Below are 23248 nucleotides of genomic sequence, written 5' to 3' on the forward strand. Positions count from 1 at the left end.
GAGTGGTGCACAGGAGGGCACCATTTTCTCAGGGTAAGGCCTCCCATAGAAGGTCAGGTTCAGGACTGCATTGGTCTGGTAGAATCAGCGCAGGTGTGTGCACACTCATGCTGCCTTGGGTCCTGCTCTGCACAAGGTTTGTGATCCATTGCTAGGGAGAGGCCTGACTGTCAGGGCATTCTGGCTCGGACAGGCTGCTAATTGAGACACAGGTGCATGCTGCCTTGGGTCCCCACTCTATATACTGTATGTGCAACTTCGCCAGAGTGGTGCCTGGATGTCGGGCTGCTCTGAGTGACCTGTGGGCTGCTGATTAGGACAAGCAGAAGCTGAGAGTTTTCCTGAGAATGCTGGCCCGGGAGCTGCATGGGAGATTGATATGGCTAAGGCATTCATGGCACATTTGTGTAGGCTGGTTGCCTGTGGGAACAGAGTCCCAGAGAGCAGTTTCCAGGCTATCGGCCTCATGTGGAAAGGTGCTGACTCAGGTAGTAGATGGTCATCAGCTGTGACGAGTTGGCCATCAGCTGTAACCAGTTAGCCATTAGCCACTAATATAACTGCCGTGGCTATGATAGGGGGTTGATTGGTTGGCAGAGAAGCGAATGGCAGATTATGCATTTTGTGGCTCCTGCTTCCTGTGTCTTCACCAGCCACCAGCAAGAATATAGTGGTATGACTCCCCTATCTATGGCTCCGTTGGTGTTCCTTCTCAGCCTCCCCATATCCTGTGTTCTTGTGTGGGGAACGGGAGCTGAGTCCCTGCATAACATTGCCAGTGCAAGAGCATGGGCTGCTCATGACCACACCCTGTGGTGCCCTGGGAGCCTGCCGCGCCCACCTAGAGACGTATTGCCGGGGCACCCTGGGCCCCTGGTGCCTGGCCCCCCACCTCCACAGGCCATAGAGGGTTTTTGCAGCAGTGGACAGCATACAGCAACATATGGGAAGTTTTGGTGGTGAGCATGCTCCCAGAGTCCACAGCAGCCAATTGCGGGCAACTCACCGTGAGGCTGAGAGAGAAGCCAGCACATGAGGTGCTGGGCCTGTCCCCTCAGCACAATTGGTGCAGTCGCCCAGAGACTCTATTGCTGAGTAAGTGGCCTGCAGATTAAAGTGGGCAGAGAGTCTTTTTTTTCTTTCTTTTATTCTTCTTTCTTTTCTTTTTCTGTTTTTTATTTTATTTTATTGTGAGGACAGAGCCAGGAGTGCAGTTTCCAGGCTCTCACCCTCACATGGAAAGGTGCTGGCTCAGGTAGTAAATGGCCATCAACTGTGATTGGATGGCCATCAGCTGTGGCTAGCTGGCCGTCAACTATAACCAGTGAGCCACTGGCCACTAACATAACTGCCATGGCTATGGTAGCAGCAAATGGGGGCTAGCAAGAAAATGGTGGCTGAGCTAGCAAGAGCAGATTGCAGTTAGTACGGCGGATTGCAGCTAGCAAGTAAGGTTGGTTAGCAGATAGAAATTAACGGCAGGTTGTGGATAGTGTAGCTCCTGTTTCCTGTGTCTCCAACCCAGCCGCCAGTGAGAATATAGTGTTATGACTCCCCTATCTATGACTCCATAGGTGTTTCTCACCATATCCTGGATTCTCATGCGGGGAGCGGGAGTTGAGGTCCCACATGACACCCTGCATGACATTTATGTATTTACATTTTTGTTGTTGTTTTGAGATTTTTTCTTTTAGTGCTTCTCTTTTTACTTCCCCCTCCCTTTTTTATTATTATTACCATTTTCCTTTTTTATTTTTATCCTTTTTTCCCCTTTTCTTTCTCTTTCACCTTTCTGTTCCTTTTTCTTCTTTTTCTTTCATCTGTTTTCTTTTTGTTGTTGTTTCCCAAGTTCGTTTGTCTTGTTATTGCTTTGGTTACTGTTTTTCCATCTTGTTCTGCTGTTTTTGTCTCTTTTATATATTTTTGTTTCTCCTGTATGATCATTGTTTTTCAAGATTTTGTGGGTATATATTTGTTTTTTGGTGTTGTTGGTTTACCCTGCTTTGTTTTTTTTTTTGCAAAATGGATGAAGGCCTAGCATTGGTCCAAGATCTGAGACTATACTGAATTTGTAGAAACCACAGACCAGTCTTTACCCACCTGTAACATCACCTCGCCCCCTATAGCTGTATTAAAGGGGCACTTTGGGTGCCTGGGTGACTGAACCCACCCCCACAAACTGTGGAAAAGGTGTTTTACAATAGCAGACAGTCCGCAGAACCCTGAGCTCATCTTCATGGTGTTCAGTGACCCCAAACCTGTACCACAGACACTCAGGAGCAGCTCTTGGGAATTAGTGAAATTGAGGTAGAGGCTGGCTGTAGTGCTCTTGGGTTGCTGTAAAAAGGGGTCAAAGGCCAGATATTGGTGTAAGATCTGGATCTGCATTAACGTCTTAAAAACCACCGATCATGTCTCGTAACTCACTTAACCTCCATCCTGCCCAACTAGTGCTGCATCACCGAGGGCACCCTCAACACTGGGTCAAATAGCCAGACACATGTTCCAAATGAGCCTCTTTCAATAGTTGGGTCTCATGGGCAACTGTAAGATGGCAACAGGCCTAGGGGGCTCTGGGCCTTTGCTCAACTGCCTCAGGACAAATATTGGTGACAGCCAACCTCAATTCACAGAGGCCACCCCCACATGACTCCAGATCCAGCATGGGCAGTAGCCAATGGCATACAGTTTTGAGACACCTACCAGGTAGCCACAGTCTGGTATCAGACAGGGTTGAAATAGCCCTGAGTGGGAGCCCCGCCCAAGAGACACCAGAGCCAATACACCCAGAAGCCAATGATGGACCAAACCAGAGTACTACCTGGTTGAACTTATAAGCAGCACTCTCAAAGGAAATTTTCCACAGGCACAAGAGCCCGCAGGGGCGAAGCCTCCTCTGAGGGGGTCAACCTCCACACAGCAGCTCATATACTGTGAGCAGAGCTAATTCTCCCAGCTAATCAGACTGAGGATCAATCCCACCCTCAGACAAGCCAAAAGCAATTAAAAATCAACTACAACAGCAACACCTCTGGAACACACAGGACAGGAGAATAGGGAGTCTGTGCAATACGAATATAAAGGACACATACTGCATAAGACCACCCAGCAACGACAGAGAGACATAGGTGGTCTCCTTAATGAATTGAAGCAATCACAGAGTGACAGCCAGAATGAGGAAACAAAGAAACATGTCCCAAATTAAAGATCTATAAAAACCTCTAGAGATGGAACTAAATGAAACAGAGGCATCCAACCTACCAGAGACAGAGTTTAGAACACTGATGGTAAGAATGTTTAAGAAACTTAGTGAAGACATAAAGAAGGATAGAGAAATCATAAAAAAAACAACCAGTTAGAACTAAAGAATACAATAACTGAAATGAAGGACACACTCGAAGGAATCACCAGTACATTAGGTGAAGCAGAGGATTGTATCAGTGATTTAGAAGGCAAGATAGCAGAAATCACCCAATCAGAACAACAAAAAGAAAAAAGAATAAAAAACAATGAAAATAGTTTAAGAGACCTGTGGGAAAACATCAAGTGCAACAACATTCACATCATAGGAACACCAGAAGGAGAAGAGAAGGAACAAGGGATCAAGAACATATTTGAAGAAATAATGACTGAAAACTTCCCCACCCTCAAGAAGAAAATCGACATACAAGCCCAGGAAGTGAGGAGAGTTCCAAACAACATGAAAGCAAACAGTCCCACACCAAGACGCATTATACTTAAAATGTCAAAGGTTAAAGACAAACTGAGAATCCTAAAAGTAGCAAGAGAAAGACAGTGGGTTACATACAAGGGAACTCCTATAAGACTATATCAAGACTTTTCTACAGAAATTCTGCAGGCCAGAAGGGAGTGGCAGGAAAATATTCAAAGTGATGAAAAACAAAGGCCTACAACTTAGATTGCTCTACCCAGCAAGGCTATCATTTAAAATTGAAGGAGAGATAAGGAGCTACTCAGAAAAGAATAAGCTGAAGGAATTCACTACCACCAAATCATCATTGCAGGAAATGTTAAAAGGGCTTTTCTAAACAGAAGAAAGGGAAAAAAACAAATTAACAAAGAAAGACCAGAAATATGAATAACAAAACAGCAATAAATATGTACCTATCAATAATCACTTTAAATGTGAATGGGCTAAACACTCCAATCAAAAGACATAGAATGGCTGAGTGGATAAAAAAACAGGAGCCATACATACATCGTTTACAAGAGACTTATCTCAAATAAAAAAAATACACACAGAGTGAAAGTAAAGGGATGGAATAAGTTATTTCACTCAAATGGAAATGAGAAACAAGTTGGCATAGCAATACTTATTTTGAACAAAATAGACTTTAAAATGAAGATTACAATAAAAGACAAAGAAGGGCACTGCATAATTATAAAGGGATTGATTCAACAAGAAGATATAACCCTAGTAAACATCTATGTACCAAAAATAGGAGCTCCTAAATATATAAAAAAGTTTATGACTGACATAAAGTCAGAGATCAACAGTAGCACTATCGTAGTAGGGGATATCTACACCCTATTGTCACCAATGGACAGATCCTCTAGACAGAAAATCAACACAGAAACAGTGGTCTTAATTGACACTTTATACAAGTTGGATTTAACCGACATTTTTAGAGCATTTCACCCCAAATCAGCAGAATATACATTCTTCTCAAGTGCACATGGAACATTTTCCAAGATAGACCATATGCGAGGCCACAAAACAAGTCTCAATAAATTTAAGAAGATTGAAATCATATCAAGCATCTTGTCTGACCACAATGCTATGAAATTATAAATCAATTACAAGAAGAAATCTGGAAAACATACTAATACATGGAGGCTGAATAACATGTTACTAAATAGCAAATGGGTCAATAATGAAATCAAGAAAGAGATCAAAAGATACCTTGAGACAAACAAAAATGAAAACACAACTACCCAAAATCTATGGGATGTAGTGAAAGCAGTCCTAAGAGGGAAATTCATAGCAATGCAGGCCTATCTCAAGAAACAAGAAAAATCTCAAATCAACAGGCTATCTTTACATCTAAGGGAACTGGAAAAAGAAGAACAAAACAAGCCAAAAGGGACTACAAGGAAGGAAATAATAAAAATCAGAGCAGAATAAATGAAATAGAGACCAAAAAAACAATATAAAAGATCAATGAAATCAAGAGCTGGATTTTTGAAAACATAAAAAATATTGACAAACCCTTAGCCAAACTCACCAAGAAAAAGAGAGAGAGGACCCAAATTAATCAAATCAGAAATGAAAGAGGAGAAATGACAACAGATACCACAGAAATACAGAAAATTTTAAGAAAATACTATGAGCAACTCTACGCCAACAAATTAGACAATCTGGAAGAACTGGTTAAATTTCTAGAAGCATACAATCTTTCAAGACTGAATCAAGAAGAAACAGAAAGTCTGAACAGACTGATTACTACTAAAAAAAAATTGAATCAGTAATCGACAAACTCCCAACAAGCAAAAGTCCTGGAACAGAAGGCTTCACAGGTAAATTTTATAAAACATTCAAAAAAGAATTAACACATATTCTCCTCAAACTATTCCAAACAAATCCGGAAAGAGGGAAGGCTTGCAAGCACATTTTATAAGGCCACTATTACTCTGATCCCAAAACCAGACAAAGACATTACAAAAAAAGAAAACTACAGGCCGATATCCCTAATAAGCATAGATACAAAAATTCTCAACAAAATACTACCAAACTGTATTCAGCAACACATTAAAAACATCATACACTATGATACAGTGGGATTCATTCCTGATATGCAAGGTTGGTTCAATATCCACAAATCAATTAACGTGATGCACATTAACAAAATGAAAAATAAAAATCATATGATCATATCATTAGATGCATAAAAAGCATTCGACAAAATCCAGCAGCCATTTATGATGAAAACTCTTAGCAAAATGGGAATAGAAGGATCAGATCTCAACATAATAAAGGCCATATATGATAAACCCACAGCTAACATAATACTCAATGAGAAAAGGCTAAAACCTTTCTCCTTAAGATCAAGAACAAGGCAAGGTTGTCCACTTTCTCCTCTTCTATTCAACATTGTGCTGGAAGTTCTATCCACAGCAATCAGACAAGAAAAAGAAATAAAAGGAATCCAAATTGGAAAAGAGGAAGTAAAATTGTCTTTATATGCAGATGACATGATACTATATAGAGAGAACCCCAAAGACTCCACCAATCAACTATTAGAACTGATAAACGAATTTAGTAAAGTAGCAGGATACAAAATTAATATTCAGAAATCAGTTGCATTTGTATACACCAATAATAAACTATCAGATGGAGAAATCAGAAATCAATCCCAGTTACAATTGCTTCAAAAACAATAAAGTACCCAGGAATAAATTTAACAAAGAAGTAAAAGACTTGTACTCAGAAAATTATAAGACACTGAAGAGAGAAATCAAAGAAGATACACATAAATGGAAACACATACCATGTTCATGGATAGGAAAAAGCAATGTAGTTAAAATGTCCATACTACCTAAGGCAATATATAGATTTAACGCAATTCCTATCAAACTACCAATGACATTTTTCTCAGAAATGGAATATATAATCCTAAAATTTATGTGGAACCATAAAAGACCTCAAATAGCCACACAATCTTGGTAAATAAGAACAAAGTGGGAGGTATGCTATCTGACATCAAATCTTACTACAAGGCTATAGTAGTCAAAACAGTATGGCATGAAAACAGAAACATAGATCAATGGAACAGAATAGAGAGCCCAGAAATAAATCCATTCATATATGGTCATTTAATCTATGACTATAGAAGCAGGAATTTACATTGGGGTAAAGACAGTCTATTTAATAAATGGTACAGGGAAAACGTGACTGACACATGCAAAAACATGAAACTGGACCACCTCTTTACACCATATACAAGAACAAATTCAAAATAGGTTAAAGACTTAAATATAAGACCTGAAACCATAAACTCCTAGAAGAAAATATAGGGAGTAAATTTGCAGATATTACTCTGAGTAATATTTTTACTGATATATCCCCTCGAACAATGGAAGTAAAAGAAAAAATAAACATATGGGATTACATCAAGCTTAAAAGATTTTTCACGCAAAGGAAACCATCAATAAAACAAAAAGGCAGCCTACTGAAAGGGAGAAGATAATTGTCAATGATACATCTGATAAGTGATTAATATCCAAAAATTATAAAACACTCATTCAGCTCAAAACCAAAAAACAAGCAACCCAATTAAAAAATGGGCAGAGAAAATGAAGGGACATTTCTCTAAAGAGGAAGGATATTCAGATGGCCAACAGACATATGAAAAAATGCTCAAGCTCACTAATCAAAAGAGAAATGCAAATAAAAACCACAATGAGCTATTACCTCACTGTGGTCAGAATGTCTATCATCAATAAATCAACAAACAACAAGTGCTGGCGAGGTTGTAGAGAAAAAGGAACACTGGTGCACTTTTGGTGGGATTGCAGATTGGTGTAGCCACAATGGAAATCAGTATGGAGGTATCTCAAAAAACTGGAAATTGCCTTATGACTCAGCAATTCCACACTTAGGTATCTATCTAGAGAAATCCAAGATGCTAATTCGAAAAAATATATGCTCCCCTATATTTATTGCAGTGCTATTTACAATAGCCAAAACTTGGAAACAACTGAGATGCTCATTGGTAGACGACTGGATTAAGAAACTGTGGTACGTTTATACAATGGAATATTACTTGGCTATAAAGAAGAATTAAATCTTATCATTTGCAACGATATGGATGGACCTAGAGAATATTACGCTAAGTGAAATAAGTCACTTGGAGAAAGACAAATATATATGATCTCACTTATGTGTGGAATCTAAAGATCTGAATAAATGAGCAAAGTAAGCAGAAATAGTCTCAGAGTTATAGAGGAAAAACTGATGGTTGCTAGAAGGGAGGTGGACGGGGATGAAGAAGAAGGGGAAGGGATTAGACAGCGTAAATTGGTAACTACAATATTGCCACGGGGATATAAAAGACAGTTTGCAGAATATAATCAATAATGTTGTAAAGATTTTGTACGGTGTCAGATGGGAACAGATCTTATTAGGGAGACCACTTCATGGATGGTGTAGATGCTTAACCACTGAACTGTACATCTGAAGCTGAAGTTGAATAATATTGTATGTCAACAATTTAATACATATTGTCACGGGATATGGACTATAGCATAAGGAATAGAGTCAATGGAATTGTAATAGATATATACAATGTCAGAAGGCAATAGATTGGGGGTGGGGGTTATCACTTTGTGAGGGATGAAATGTCTATTGCATTCTTTTGTATACTTGAAACTAATTAAAAAAAACGTGAAAAAAACGTACAAATTGGTAGTTATAAAATAGTCATGGGAATGTAGAGTGAAGCATAGGGAATATAATTAATAATATGGTATAAATATATATAGTGCCAGGTGGGTACTAGATTAGTCGGGGGTGGGATGGGGTCACTTCTTAAATTATATAAATGTCTAATCACTATACTGTACACCTGAAATTAATGTAAAATTATACTGAATGTCAACTATAATTGAAAAATTGAAATGGGTGGGGAGGTGAAGGGGAATAAAAGTTTCCAGTTTCCAGGTATAAAATAAACAAGTCATGGAGGTGTAATGTACAGCACAGGGAATATAGTTAATAAGACTGTAATAATGTGGTATGGTGTCAGATGGTTGCTGGACTTATCATGGTGATCACTTCTTTAGGTATATAAATGTTGAATAACTATGGTGTAAACCTGAAACTAATATAATAATACATGTTAGCTATATTTTAATGAAAATCTTTAAAAAATAAAATCTGTTTTTTTTTAAAAAAGACACAATCTCCAGAGACTGGATCCATGCACTGAAAATCCACCCTGAATCCAGGCAGCTTTTCTCTAAAAATAAGCTCCATCATTTCTGTCTGTTGATGTCTTTCATTGCTTTGAAATAAGATGTGGATTTATGATGGCACCCCTTTGCTCATGGGTTTAGGCCTTTGTCATTCAAAAGATCAACTCAGACTAAACTAGAGTCTTTTAGTCCCAATTCTAAAATCTCCAGAAGAAACATCTAACTGAGTACGCTTATGTCACATGTCTACTCCTAGTCCAGCAAACTCTGGCCCAGGGGGTGGGATCTAGAAGAATAAATATGACTCTTGTGGAGCCTAGTTATACAAATGAGAGAAAATTTTAAGAGTCAAAGGCATTGAGAGGCAGATTATTACAAATGTGATTATGATAAAGAATTTATCATTTATAGCACTTTATATTTTACAAAAATGTTTTTATATATATTTTCAAATTTGACCTCATTGGATCCTCATAATACCCTTTAGTAGATAACATTATTCATGTATTTCAGATAAAGAAATAGGAATTGGAAAGACTGTGTAGCTTGCCTGAAGTCACAGCTAGAATGTAAAAGAGCTAGAATTAAAATTCAGATCTTCTGACTCCAAATTCAATACTCTAGAACAGTAGTTTTCAAATTTTCAGCCTATGGAAAAACTTGAAAACATGTGTTTCTGTTCTTTTTTTTCCCCTAAAACAAGACCTCCAGCCCCTTCCCTGAGAAGTTTCCCTCCACATACCTAGGCAATACATCTAGGGATCCTCAAATGATTGACCCACATGTGTTCACAAAGTAGTTTATCAACCAGATTCATCATGAAGTGTCTGCTTTATCCAGCTTTTCCTGATGTTTCTCCCCCCATCAATTTCCACTTCCCTTGAAGGGGCCTGAAGACTCAATGTTGCCTCTGTCAGTAGTGCCCATCCTTGGGAAGATGATAATTCTTTCCAAAGGAGCTCTCTCTGAAGTTGTCAAAATGCCCCTCTTTAAAGTTGCAGTGTCATGCTGAGATCCCTGTGAATGAGATAATGACCCTCCCTGTCTCTCATCACAATTGTTCACCTAGGCCATGAAGCATCTTTACTAGAGCCAAATCCCACAAAATCTGTTAAAAAACAAATTTTCTTTTCTAATTCTGACCTCTCTGTTAGTACTGGTTCAAATAAAGTTGAAAGGGATACACTGGCAGGAGACATATTCTGGACATCCTTTGCACCCCTCAGTCTCTTCCATGCACTACTTCTCTTTCATTCATTCATCCACCATTCCCTCTATCTGTTCATCTAACAGATATTTGTTCATTACTTACTGTGTGTAAGAAGTTGTGCTGGCCATTGGGAGACACAGTGGGGGACTCAAGGTCTCCCCCCTCATTGGGCTCATTTCTGGTTAAGGAAGAGGGAAGAAAAGCAAAAAAACAAATGAACATATAAATAGAATAATTGCTGGCAGAGAGGGAGAAAATACATCAGGGTATTGGGGCAAATAGTTACTGTTGCGGTGAAGGGCAAGTTTAGATGGGGTAATTTTTTTGAAGAATTGGCATAACCTATAAATCTGATTTATATAAAACAAATTTATCCTTGCAAAATACAGAGGCGGAAAACTTCAGGCAAGGGGAGGAGTGAGTATAAAGGCTTTGAAGAGAAAATACCTTGGCGTCTTTGAAGAACAGGAAGACCAGAGTCTCTGGAGAATGGTAAGGTCAGAGAGGTAAGCAGGGTTTAGGTCATGGAGAGTTTTGTAGTCTATAAGAAGAGAGTTGAATTTTATCTTAAGTACAATGGGAAACCACTGAGAGTTTTTGAGCAGACAGAAGAATAGTTTTAAATGAGCACTATGGCTACTATATGGGAAAATAAAATGTAAGCATCAACAACAATAAAAACTACTTTCTTTCTTGCACCATAAATAAACAGTCATGTATACCAAGTCTTGCAAATACTTGCTGGTGAAGAAGGGAAAGATTTGTTGCCTAAAATGAAGTACTGGCCCAGACAAAAATTTTGTACATGTAAACATTCCTTCCACGTAAATGTTTGAGCCCACAATGCATGACAAGTATTATGTTAGCCACTGGAGAGGTAATATAAACAGAGTGCCAGTCCTGTTTTCCAGTAGCCTTCAGTCCAAAGGGAAATAGAGTCAAGAAAAGAAACAATTCTGATTCAGTGTTATATTAGTTATCTATTGCTGTGCTACAAATCACCCTGAACACAGTGGCTAAAATCAACAAACATTTATCTTCTCCCAATGTCTGTGGGTCAGTATTTGGAAGCAGTTTAGATAGGTGGTTCTGGCTCAGGGTCTCTTATAAGATTGCAGGCAAGATGTTGGCCAGGACTGCAGTTATGTGAAAGCTTGACTGGAGTTTGAGAATCTGATTCCAAGATGGTGCCCTCACTCAGCTCTTGGCTGGAGGCCTCAGTTCCTTGTCATGGGACCTCTCCATAGAGATACTTGAGTTTCCTAAGGACATGGCACCTAGCCTCCCCCAAAAAGAGCAATCCAACAGAGATCCAGGAGGAAAACACAATGTCTTTTTGTGACCTAATCTTGGAAATGACGTATAGTTACTTCTATCACATTTTATTCTTTAGAAAGTCACTAAATACAACCCACACTAGAAGGGAAGGAAATTAGGCTTCATATAGACAAGAAAGGAGTATCAAAGAACTATGAATAGGGCTTCCACTCCATACTGACAACAGCGCTGTCTCGGACTATGCTAGAGTGGGCTCTGGTGGGCCTTTTGGCGGCAGACCGCAATGCTGAAGGCCAAGATCCTCTTTGTGGGGCCCTGGTGAGATGAGTTAACTCAGAGCCAGTAGGGAAATCCATAGCAGAAAAACCATTTGGCCAACTTCCTGACAGATTCTTCTGACATCACCGAATACAACCCAACCCAAGGAGTGAGGATCCTGGAGTTTGAGACCCCACATGTTATCACAACAACAATGGCACAGGGTGAAAATTCAAGCCATGGGATTGTGTCGGCGATCCATAGTGCGAGTCTTGCTGGCCAGCACTGATGAAAGACTCTCACTGGAGTGGTGACCATCTTTAATACTGACATCCCAAGCCACCTGAAGGAAATCAAGATGTGGTATTGCTGCTTTGTCCAGCCACGGTTCTTATAGGATGCTCAGTGTCTATTAATTGCACACCACAAACCAGATTCTGGAAATGATAAAGGAAACCTGTCTTTGTCATCACCTTTGAACAAGCTAAAGCTGGTGCACTCCAATCTTGAAAATGACCCTGAAGAGATCTGGTTGGAATTCATAAAGTATTTAAAAAGCATAATCAACTCATTGCCTGAGAGCAGAGACCAGGAGAAGATGTCAGTTAATACCTAAACAGTCTTGATCTGGACTCTTCCACATCCTAAGTGAGGTCAGCATTTTTTCCCAGTGCAGATCTGAAATCTTATCCAGATACTGATGTTTTCTTCTCTGTTGGCTCTAGAAGAAATTTTCCTTATCTGCTCAAAGGTACCAGTCACCTAGGGAGTTGACTCATACCACCTATACTCTACCCTTAGTTCAGCTGAGAAAATTGTATTATTGAATTTTGATTCCTTTGCCCTTGGCCTCTCCAAAGAGCTAGAAAATTGATGTGTTTTGTTTTTCCCTTCACATACATCAAATAACAAAACTTGTGGAATTGTAACTGTCATAGCCCAATGATACAACTGTAATTTAATCCATGTGTATTGGTTGGAATGTGATTTTTCATTCCTTAATTCACTCAACAATGACTTGTTGAGCATCTACTATGTGTTACACCGTTCCAGCTGCAAATGATACACAGCATGAACAAAACATAAAAATCCTTGCCTTTATAAAGCTTCCATTCTGTTCTTCTAAATAATAGTGAGGTAGAGTCAAAAACTGAAGTACTACACCTTGGATATGCAAAATATTATAGATTCTTCATTTTCTGCAATTGGTCTAAATCTCATGTGTCCATCTTCCTAGGTAATGAGCATACTTGAAGTACTTATAATGCCAAAGGAAGGTACCGTTGATCCTCATTTATGGATTCTGTATTTGCAAATTTGCCTACTTGCTAAAATTTATTCACAACCCCAAAATCAATAATCACAGTACTTTGACAGTTATTCAGAGTGGCAAAAAATTTGAATCTCTGGGTATACACATTCCCAACTGAAGCTGAACAAGGCAGTGCTCTGCTGTATTTTAGCTGTCATACGATAAACAAGTGTCCTTCTCCTGGTCTATCTAGTGCCACATTTTCATATTTTTGTGCTTTTTATTGGTTATTTTAAAATGGCCCCCAAATGCAGTGCTGAAGTGCTGTCTAGTGGTCCCTAAGCACAAAAAGGATGTGATATGCCTTATAGAGAAAATCCATGTATTAGATAAGCCTCACCCCTGCATGAGTTATATATAGTGCTGTTGGCTGTGAGTGCAATGTTAATCAACAACATATATCAAATAAAACAAAAGCATACATATAATAAAGTTATGTATTAATGGTTGATGAAAATATTGTGATCAGAGGCATGTATTAACCAAAACTTGTATTTTCCCAGAAACAGTGCTTTGGTATTCACTAATACAGTGTTCATCGTAACTTTATAGAACGTAATGATCATGAATAGTGAAAATCTATTGTATCTCCATCTCTTGCAATTTAAAGGTTTCAGGTTAGTTCAATGTCTAATAAAAATTTAATTAATTAAAAAAAGAACTATGGACATCCTTTCAAACTACCATTCATAAATGTCATATAGTGGCATCAAAAAGGGCATCCTTAAATCAAGCTTGGAGAATCATAAAAATCTTCCCACAGAACAGCTGAGACTAGGAGTGGTAATGAAGAAAAGTTCAAAGAGCCCTCCAGGCAGAAGGAAGAACCAGGAGAATAGCCCTTCAGATAAGAAAGTGTGAGGCAATAGGAAAACTGAAATACAGCACCTCACTGAATGTGTGAAGTTATCAATTGTCAGGTAGCCCTTTATTTTAAAACCATTGATTGTAAAACACATCTTCATTTCAGAGTTATAAAGTTACGAAATAAAATAAAAGTGCATTTTAGAACCAATGAAATTGTTAGTTTGATATTGATAAGGCCTAAAATGAGGTAAGAAAGCGTGGAGTTTGAAGCTAGAAAGGAAGGCAATGGGCCAAAAGATGAGGAATCCTAGAAATCTATAAGTTCAGCCTTTAACCTGTTGTCAGTGGGAAGTCATAGAGGTTTTATACTGAATAGCGAATAATCAAATAACAACATCTGTGTTTTAAAAAGACCATTGCGGTTGCAGTGCAAAAAATGAATTGAAAGAAAGTAAGGATACCATTTAAGTGTTGATTGTAGTAAAAATCCAAAGCAGATAAGATGGTGACTTGAGGAACTGTTAGTGGCAGTAGATTGATTATAGAGATATTAAAGAAAGAATCAACCAGAGTTAGTGATTAATTGGATGTGGGGTTGGGAGAAAATAGAGTGGGCTTTATAATATTAAAACATTGCACCACCATAAATTTTACACGATGACAATATGTATAGTTTTAATACTTTTCTGATTGTTATTAATTACCACTATTGACATCATTATTCTTATCACTTCATATTTTATTATCTACTGGGACTGGCTGAATTCGCACTATTTAGAAAGACAGTATCATGTAGGGAAAAGTGTAGGGACTTGGGAGACAAAAGAAGATTGTTGTGCAATGCTGACTTTATCCTGTAGAAGGATGTGAATTTAGGCAAGACCACGATAGTTTCCTCACATTTTATGTGAGGATGCAATGTCTCTTCTGCTAGTTGTTGTGTGGAACAGAGAAAGCTTATATTAAAGTGTCTAAATGCTTCATTGCCTGACATAAAATTGGTGCTCAATTAATGGTCGCTATTATTGTAACATTCATATAGCACTTAATTTGACAAACCAAATGATCATTTAGTTGATTATTTTTCACAACAATTTTATGAGATAGTAAAGAAGGTCATAAAAAGGTATGAAGTCATTAAGGCAGGTAAGGAATAGAGGGATTTACATTGTTGTGTCTGTCTCAGTCGGCCAAGAGCATTACTCAGTATTGTCCACATATAAAGATCGAAAGTCTACGTGCAGGATATTCTGCCTGTGGGTAAAGGATAATTTGGGAAGGATATAAGGCTCTAATTTTTCCACAATCGAGCAGGATGTTAATGGGTATTTCATGAATTTTTAAAGAGGTGTTTCATTGTCAAATAAGTTTTAAAAATGCTGGGGCTTGATAAACCAGTTTCTTTTCTGCAAAATTTACTAAGGCTTTAAATATTCTCAAGTGTGCTGTAAATCTCCAAAAAGGAAAATAAGGTGCAGCATCTTCCAAACTTATTTGATGATGGGACTCTTTTGAGACTAATTTCCCATAGAATATAAGTTTGGGGAATTTTCCAGCAGACTATTTCTTTGAATATCTGTATCTCGTATGTATTCTGTCTTTTTCTTACTTTAGAAATAGCCATCATATCTGAGAGACATAGTAAAAAAATGTTTATGCCTCAGGAAAAAAAAAAAACCTTAAAATTACTAAATATAATGACTTTCTTATTCCTTGACAATGAATGTCAGAAAAAAGTAAAAAAGAAGGAAAAAATAAAATTTATAGAAAGTATTGAAAAATTAACTATTCTCATTTTACTTCTATGTGCATATAGAATAAGATAAATGATTTCTATGAATAACAAGATTATACAGCCATGAAATGTATAAAGAAGCTTTTCCTTGTATATATTTAAACCTTGTGGAAGCTACGAAGATACCAAAACAATAAATAATCATCTTTAAAATATGCATCCATTTTCCTTATCTATTTCTTTGGAAGACATCAGAGAGAAATATACAGGGATATATATTTAAGTGTTACTGCTAATTATAGCAGTGCACATATAACAGTGGGATATCACAGAAATCAGGGGAAGCTGAACAATAATACTCAGGAAAAAAAGAAACCAAAATAAGTCAGTAGTTGGCTATTAAATTTCGTTTTCAAGTAGCACTCGTATTAGCATCAAATCTAATATTTGTGGTTGAGAAAGGATTAAAGAGCCTGGTCTAGTTAGTATTCTGACTCATCAAAATTTTCTAAGGCTTTAAATATTCTCAAGTGTGCTGTAAATCTCCAAGAAGGAAAATAAGGTGCAGCATCTTCCAAACTTATTTGATGATGGGACCCATCATAGGTATGATGGGACACCATCCCATCATACCTTTGAAGGTGTCCTCACTTCGCTCTGTCAATCTCCCTGACAAGGCTGAGTGGACTTATTTTTGGCATTTTACTGTATGGTTTTCTTAGTTGGTCTGTAACTTTAGTAGACTATCAAGCATCATATTTTTTGTTTGGATAGCTTAATGTATAGCCTGGATATTTCCCACTGATTCCTAACAATGCTGTATGGAATTGATCTTCCAAGATCACATGCCTTCTGCAAAACAGAGTTATAATGAAATCCTCGTTACTCCAAAATCATGTCCTTGTGTTAACAGTTTATCTACATATTTCTAGATAGATAATGTCTCTATGTAGCTCACTCACCTTCTTGGTTGTTGTTTTTTTAATTCATGAAGCAAGGCTTTGTATCGATTTCCAAAAGCATATGTACTGTGCATTAGATTCTGTCCAATAAGCTCTCCCTGTGCAGTGATCCCACATATCATTGCTACAAATTGTCAGTGCCACAGCAAAATGAAGATATTGATTTCACCATAACTCCTTTCACCACCTCCATAGGAGGCTTTTTCTTCAGATACAGAAAATACATTAAAACCCCATGCTGTCATAAGGTAGATTAATGCCCTTGTGTCACAGCTCTCCCTGGAAACTGCATCAAATGCCAAGCATTAGAATTGGATTAGGAGCTACGGAGACCTTTGAACAACTCAAGATTGCCATTCACTCTGTTCCCTGTGAACAATGGCTCCATTTGCAAATAAAGTCATGAAAATGAAAATGCCTTGGGATAAGAATGAACAGATGCCCTCTTATCAGGTCATCACACACAAAGCAGAGTGGACAGTCATGTGGATAGAGAATCAAGCAGCATAATCAAACTGGGTAAGAAAAGGCAAAAACACTGGGGAATGTCAGATACCTGAAAATGCTTTTGAAATATAGCACAATAAAAAGATATCTAGGAAAAGAAATGATTTACCTGAGTGACTTCTTGACCGGTCAGAAGTTCCATTCTTCTGAAATTCTATCAAATATTTCCTTCTTGAATTTAAGCCTTCTAGGATAATAGCTTTTGTTGCTTCTTAGTTAAACTCTCACTTCTTGCTATAATCTCTTGGAACCAATCCTCACTCAGAGCTCCCTGAATCACTACTTGGTTGACCTTATTACCTGCTTTTGTATTCTCATTTCTAATTTGGCATAACCCTAATTTCAGCTTTTTCCGAGAACACTTTAGACAGACTTGGCATTTCTGCCACCGTATAAACCATGTCTCTCTTCTCCTTATAATAAACAAAGAGCTTCTCCTTCTGAACAGAGGGAAAGTGACTACCAGGTATAATGTAATTCTTCCCCCTTTGAGCATCAAAACCAGTTTCATGAAAATCCCTTGGTTTCCATTTTCTGCTAATGACTTTCATGAAGGTGCAAGGTATTCAGAAGCCCACAGATGACAAAAGAGAAAGTTTATAAGGCCTTTGTGTGTAGTCTTTGTAAGCTGCTTAGCATACAACTCCAAGGGGCACCATGCCCATGCACTGCAGTAATGATATCTGCTGCAGTAATGGTATCTACTGCAGTCACGCAGTTCATAACTGGAAGTATCATATACGGCAGTCCTACTCATAGCCAGCCACATAATAAGATGAAGTAAAAGTTGGGAAGTCCTTGTAGATAGGGTCTATTTTTGGGTGAATTTGATTTTTTTTTCAGGCATTCCAGTAGGCATTTGTTAATTCAGAATAAGAAGTCACAGGACTTCTATAGTATGCACCCATTGTACCAAGGTGAAACACATGTTGCTAATCTATAAACTCCTTACTTAGCTAAGACTAAATTAAATCATGCTCTGGTGTCTGTTTCAGGATGATCATTCAGAGTTGTGTTGGACAATTTCTCAGAACGAAATGGGAGACCCAACCCTAGGACCAACACTTAAAAATCACTTGCATTCTATAGAAATAGGGTATGAATACTTGAAGTTTATCTCCAAAAGTAAGTAGTTCAGATGGTGAAGAAAATAGATATAGACTGTGGCCAGGATAGGCAATTCACAGAAGACTGTATTACCAAATGGGCATATCTAGGAAAGACAATAGCAGCCAACGTAAACCACATTTTGTTCTTACCTAGAATGTTTTTGGTCACATGCCATGAGACTGGCTCCCAAAATTAGGGATGGAGATTGCAGTTTTTTTTAAATAAATATTCATACTCTGGTGTTTTCAAAGAATTTCATGAAGCAGGGTCTGGCCCTCTAGAAGTGTCTGCCACTCACATAAAACCAGTCACTTGTTAATTGATTCCCAATGATCATCCCACCATAGTGGAGCAATTGGTCCAGGAGATGCCCTTAATAGTGACATGTGGTTGAAAAAGCATTTCTGTCTATGTTTATCTTGTGGTAGGTTCTGGGTACACAGATACTTCTTTTATCAGATTGGGCGGTGAGGACATTCACAACACCAATCAGGCTCACCAAGATTGGGAAAGAACTGAATTCTCACCCAAGATAACAGGAGAGATTATTTGCAATGCCTTTGTGGAAATAAGAATCTCTATAAAAGGCCCAAATATATTTATTTTTTTTACCTAAACCTACAGTGGTCTTTACAAGAATGTGTGAATTAATGTTATCACAGCTTGCCACTGTCCCAGAACCACGTTCATCTTAGCTCATAGGCCTTCTCAAAAAAGTCAATACAACAACAACAACAACAAAAGTAAAGAAAATTTCAGATATGTTGGAATTCTTCAAACCAGATAATTTTGGACTACAGACCCTATTTCTGAAGGATTCTCTTTGACTAGAAATCAAAATAACTCACCTTTGCACAAACACAAGTCCCAATCTAAGACCTGGCAGAACAAATGTATGGATATCTAAAATGTCTATAGGGATACATCTCATTTCACAAGGATGATTATGACATCTATCCTTGCTCCACCATTTCTTTCCCCTGACTTGACCTTAGCAGTACAATCCCTACATTGAATTCATCTCTTTTTGTGTCCATAAATCTCTATGATGCCATCTGTGAATTGCCAACAGTTCTAAATGACACATTGTAAATACAAGGTGAACAGTGGTAAAAGATGAAGTTGAACATAAGGAGAATCAGATCATGAAGGACATGATATGCCATATAGACAGATTTGGATTTTATCCTATAAGTAAATGGGAACCACTGATATTTTCTAAGCTATAGAATAATACAATTGTATTTTCACTTTGTAGATATTACACTGACTGAACTTGAGAGGGCAATGGAGAGACCAGTTAGAAATCTATTGCAATAGCCATCCAGAGAATGTGACCTAGAACATAGGTGGTGGAAAAAATAGAATTGGGGAATAGATAAGAGAAAGAAATGATGGGCCTAAGTAAATTGGAAGAATATGAATAAAGAAAAAGGGAGATGTCCGCATTGATTCTAAGGTTTCTGACCTGGGATAATTAGTTAAATAATGGTATCATTCACCAATGTAAGCAAAACTTGAAGAGAAGCACATTTTGGGGCAAATATAATAAAATAAGGGTGTGTCTGTAGGCAGGTAGAGATGTGTGGCTGGCAGCTGACGATGTACATCTGTAGCACAAGAGTTAGCTATAGATTTTGCAGGCATTAGCCTAAGTATGGTGGGTGTAATAACTTGCTGGGGCTGTGGTAAGATATCACAGATTGGGTGGCTTAAATAACAGAAATTTATTTTATCACAGTTCTGGAAGGTAGAAGTCCAAGATCAAGGTATCAGCAGGGTGGTTTCTTCTGAGAGCCATAAGAGAATGATCTGTTCCAGGCCTCTCCCCCTGGCTTATAAATGGCTCTTTTATCTTTTATGGTTCACATTGCCCCCTGTGTGAGTGTGTGTCTAAATTTCCTCTTCTTATAAGAACACCAGTCACATTGGTTTAGGTCCCACAATAATGACCACATTTTAATTTAATTAACTCTTTAAAGATCTTATCTTTAAACACAATCACATTCTGAAGTATTGAGAGTTGGAGCTTCAACATATCAATTTTTGCGGGGAACACAATTCAGCCCATAATGAGTAAGCAAAGCCACAGGACTAGAGGTGTGAGGAGGTTGAAGAGAGAATAGGACCAAGAGAAACATTCAGATTTGGGTGGAAAGAGAAAGGGCTAGCAGCACAGCAGACTTGGGAGAATGGTTAGAGAAATCTTGAGGGGAAGCAGCAGTGTGAGATATTTTAGATGTCAGAAAAGTTTCAAGAAGGGAGTGGTCTAGAGTAAAATGCCTCTGAGGAATTGATGGAAAAACTGACCTAAAATGGTGGGCCGAGCGGAGAGAAAAGTCCCCAGCCTAAGCCCCAGCCCACTTCCCCATAACCCCCTCCAAGCCACACCCTGAGCCAATCACCAGATGACACCTACCCCTTCCCCAACTCAAGGAAGTCCCCAACCCATAAAAACCTGCTCAAAACCTTGCTAGGGTCTCAGTCTTTGAGAAGGATCCCATTGAGCCCACCGGTGTAATAAAGCTGACCTTCCTAACTCTCTGAGTGCCACTTGGGTTCTTTCCGGTCCTGGTATCCATAACAGAACCACATAAGGTGGGCCTATTTGGGAATCAGAAGATCATTGATGGTTGAGTACTTTAAGGGCTAAATGGACTTAAAGAGTTGGACTGCATTGGGTTGAGGATTGGAAAATGAGGAAGATGACATTTATGTGTGTGGAGACTGACTCTGAAGGCAAGGAGAGAGACAGAGTTAACTCAGGTTAAGGGAAGGTGGGGTTCTGTTTATTTAGGTTTATTTTGATTTTTTTTAAGATGGAAGAAATTTATAAGATAGAAAAGTACAGAGCTATACAAGAGAAGATAGAAAATAAGTATAGATCTTTCTGACCATAAGCCTGATGACATAATTTCCCTGCTCTAATGCCTTCAGTGGTTTCCAGTGGATAGAAAATAAAATCTAAGTTACTTATCATGGCACACAGTCCTTTAACAATCTCATCCCACACTGTCCCTTTTGTTCTTCTGTTCTATCGCCCGTCCTATACTCTATCTATGTAGAACTACTCACCATTCCCTGAGCAGGAACTTTCAGGTCTCCACACATCTGTACTTGTTGCCTTCCTGTTTCCTGGTATGCCCTCTTTTCTTTCTTCACCTGAGAGATTCCCACTCAACGTTTAGAGATCTGTATCTAATGCCACCTTTTCTGTGGAATTTGACCCAATCTTCTTCACCCACCTTACTTTCTCCACTGGCCCCTTCCAGTGCTGCATTGCTTCTATTTGCATTGCATCACAGAATGTATTTCATTGATTGACAATTGTTTTTATCCACACTTATCTACCCAATAGCCTGTGAAATCTCCAAGTCCAGTGACAAGGTTTAATGTATTTTTGCTCTCCAGCTCAATGTCTGGCTGCTACCAGGGCTCTAAATTTTGAGTGACTGAATGAATGACTCAGTGAACAAATAAGTTAAAACTTCATTATATCTAGTTACCTTACTAACTGGAGATCATTTATTGCCCCTTTACATTCTCTCCCCCGCTCTCCCGGAATACATCTAAAGTCTACTTACCCTTTATGTTCCAGCTGAAATTCTAACTCCTCCATCAAAAAACCCCACCCCGACCCCAACTCTCTCTCTCTCTCTCTCTCTCTCTCTCTCTCTCTCTCCAAATTATACTGAACTTACCTTGTCCTGACCTGCTGCAGGATCCATCTCTGCCTTTTATGCCTTTATTTGTTTTCAGTTTTATTTTACCTCTGAGGACCTAAATGTAAATCTTACCCCTTAAATTTGAAAATATCCTTTAATCTTAAATATAAAATAAAAGTTTAGGTTTAAAGTATGGATTGTAAACTCCACACAGGGAAAAGATAAGTGTGTTTTCTATCCTCTAAACTATTAAATAGTGTGCCCTGAACAGATGTGTTCTCAAGAACAAAGTTAAAGAAAAAATCTCAGTGTTAAAGGAAGGGAATATCTGTAAGAGGAATGAAAGAAGAAAGGGAGAGAGTGCCCTCTGGCTATTGTAGGACAACGAGTTGGAAACAGGTTCTAAGTTCTCACAACACTGATCAGTTTTTTCTTGGTTGTCTAAATCTTATCTCAGAAAGTGCCTCCTAATAAAATCAGATTCCTCCTATGCATTTCTGCTTACATCTTTCCACCTGGGTGCTAAATGTGGCTCCAAGGGCTTAAGAACATAACACATTTAAATGGATTGTATTCAGGTGGCAGAACACAGCTGATGATAATGACTATGAAAAATCAAATTTGCTATCGGTCCATTAAAATAAAAGAGTTAAAATGATTTTAAGTGGCCATCAAGTAATTTAAAGTTATAAATCATTTTTATCATTTATTCTTTTTTACTAAAGTAATATAGGCACAGATAGGCACAACATTCCATGACAACTTTTAAAGTATACCTATAAGGTAAATAAACGAATTTGAAGCTTGATTAAAATGAGGGCTGGAATGAAAAGTTAAAGAGCTTAAGTGGTGAAAAAAACAAATTGGATTTCTAAACTTACTTTCAATTTGATCATTGAAAGTGTTATATATTACATTTTGATAGCTCAGAGAGTGACTTAGTGGTAAATTTATAGAGAATCATTCCATTTAAATCAACAGCAGGATGCATTTGCAGAAACAGATTAATGTTTCTTGGAAATTTATTAACACCTGCTTGTTTTTCTACACTTGTGTAGCTATGTGAATATTCTATCATATGTAAATTCCATTCTTATTTTTAAAAAATAAAAGGTAATGAAACTGAAAGATCTGTTTCACACATTACTATTACTGTTAGTGATTAATGCCCCATTGTTAGGAAGGGTGATGAGACATTTTGGAAAGCCCAAGGGGAGAACTCAAGAGGAAAGCAAAAAAGAGGATTGGCTGTTCCTCTCACTTGCTGTTAAGTAGGGGTTGCCAACATCTACTCAAAATCAAGAAGATAAGAATTCTCCCTTAGCACTTGTAGTTACCCAGCTGGTGGAAGGGAGTATTTTGTGATGTTCTAAAAACCAATGTGAATGTGGGAGGAGCCAAGAAGGGTTTTCTGTCCCAACTCCTTAAATGACCCACAACTCCCCCCTCTGAATAAAGAACAGACTCCAG

The 23248-nt window shown here is 38.1% G+C and overlaps 1 pseudogene; it reads left to right on the forward strand.

The window, feature by feature from the left end:
• The window catches only part of LOC117033710 (intraflagellar transport protein 22 homolog), a 33081-nt pseudogene extending 20785 nt beyond the window's left edge, over positions 1–12296 (forward strand).
• Positions 12297–23248: the final 10952 nt, after the last annotated feature.

This window comes from Rhinolophus ferrumequinum, chromosome 14 (genome assembly GCF_004115265.2).
Source record: "Rhinolophus ferrumequinum isolate MPI-CBG mRhiFer1 chromosome 14, mRhiFer1_v1.p, whole genome shotgun sequence".
Lineage (NCBI taxonomy): Eukaryota > Metazoa > Chordata > Mammalia > Chiroptera > Rhinolophidae > Rhinolophus > Rhinolophus ferrumequinum.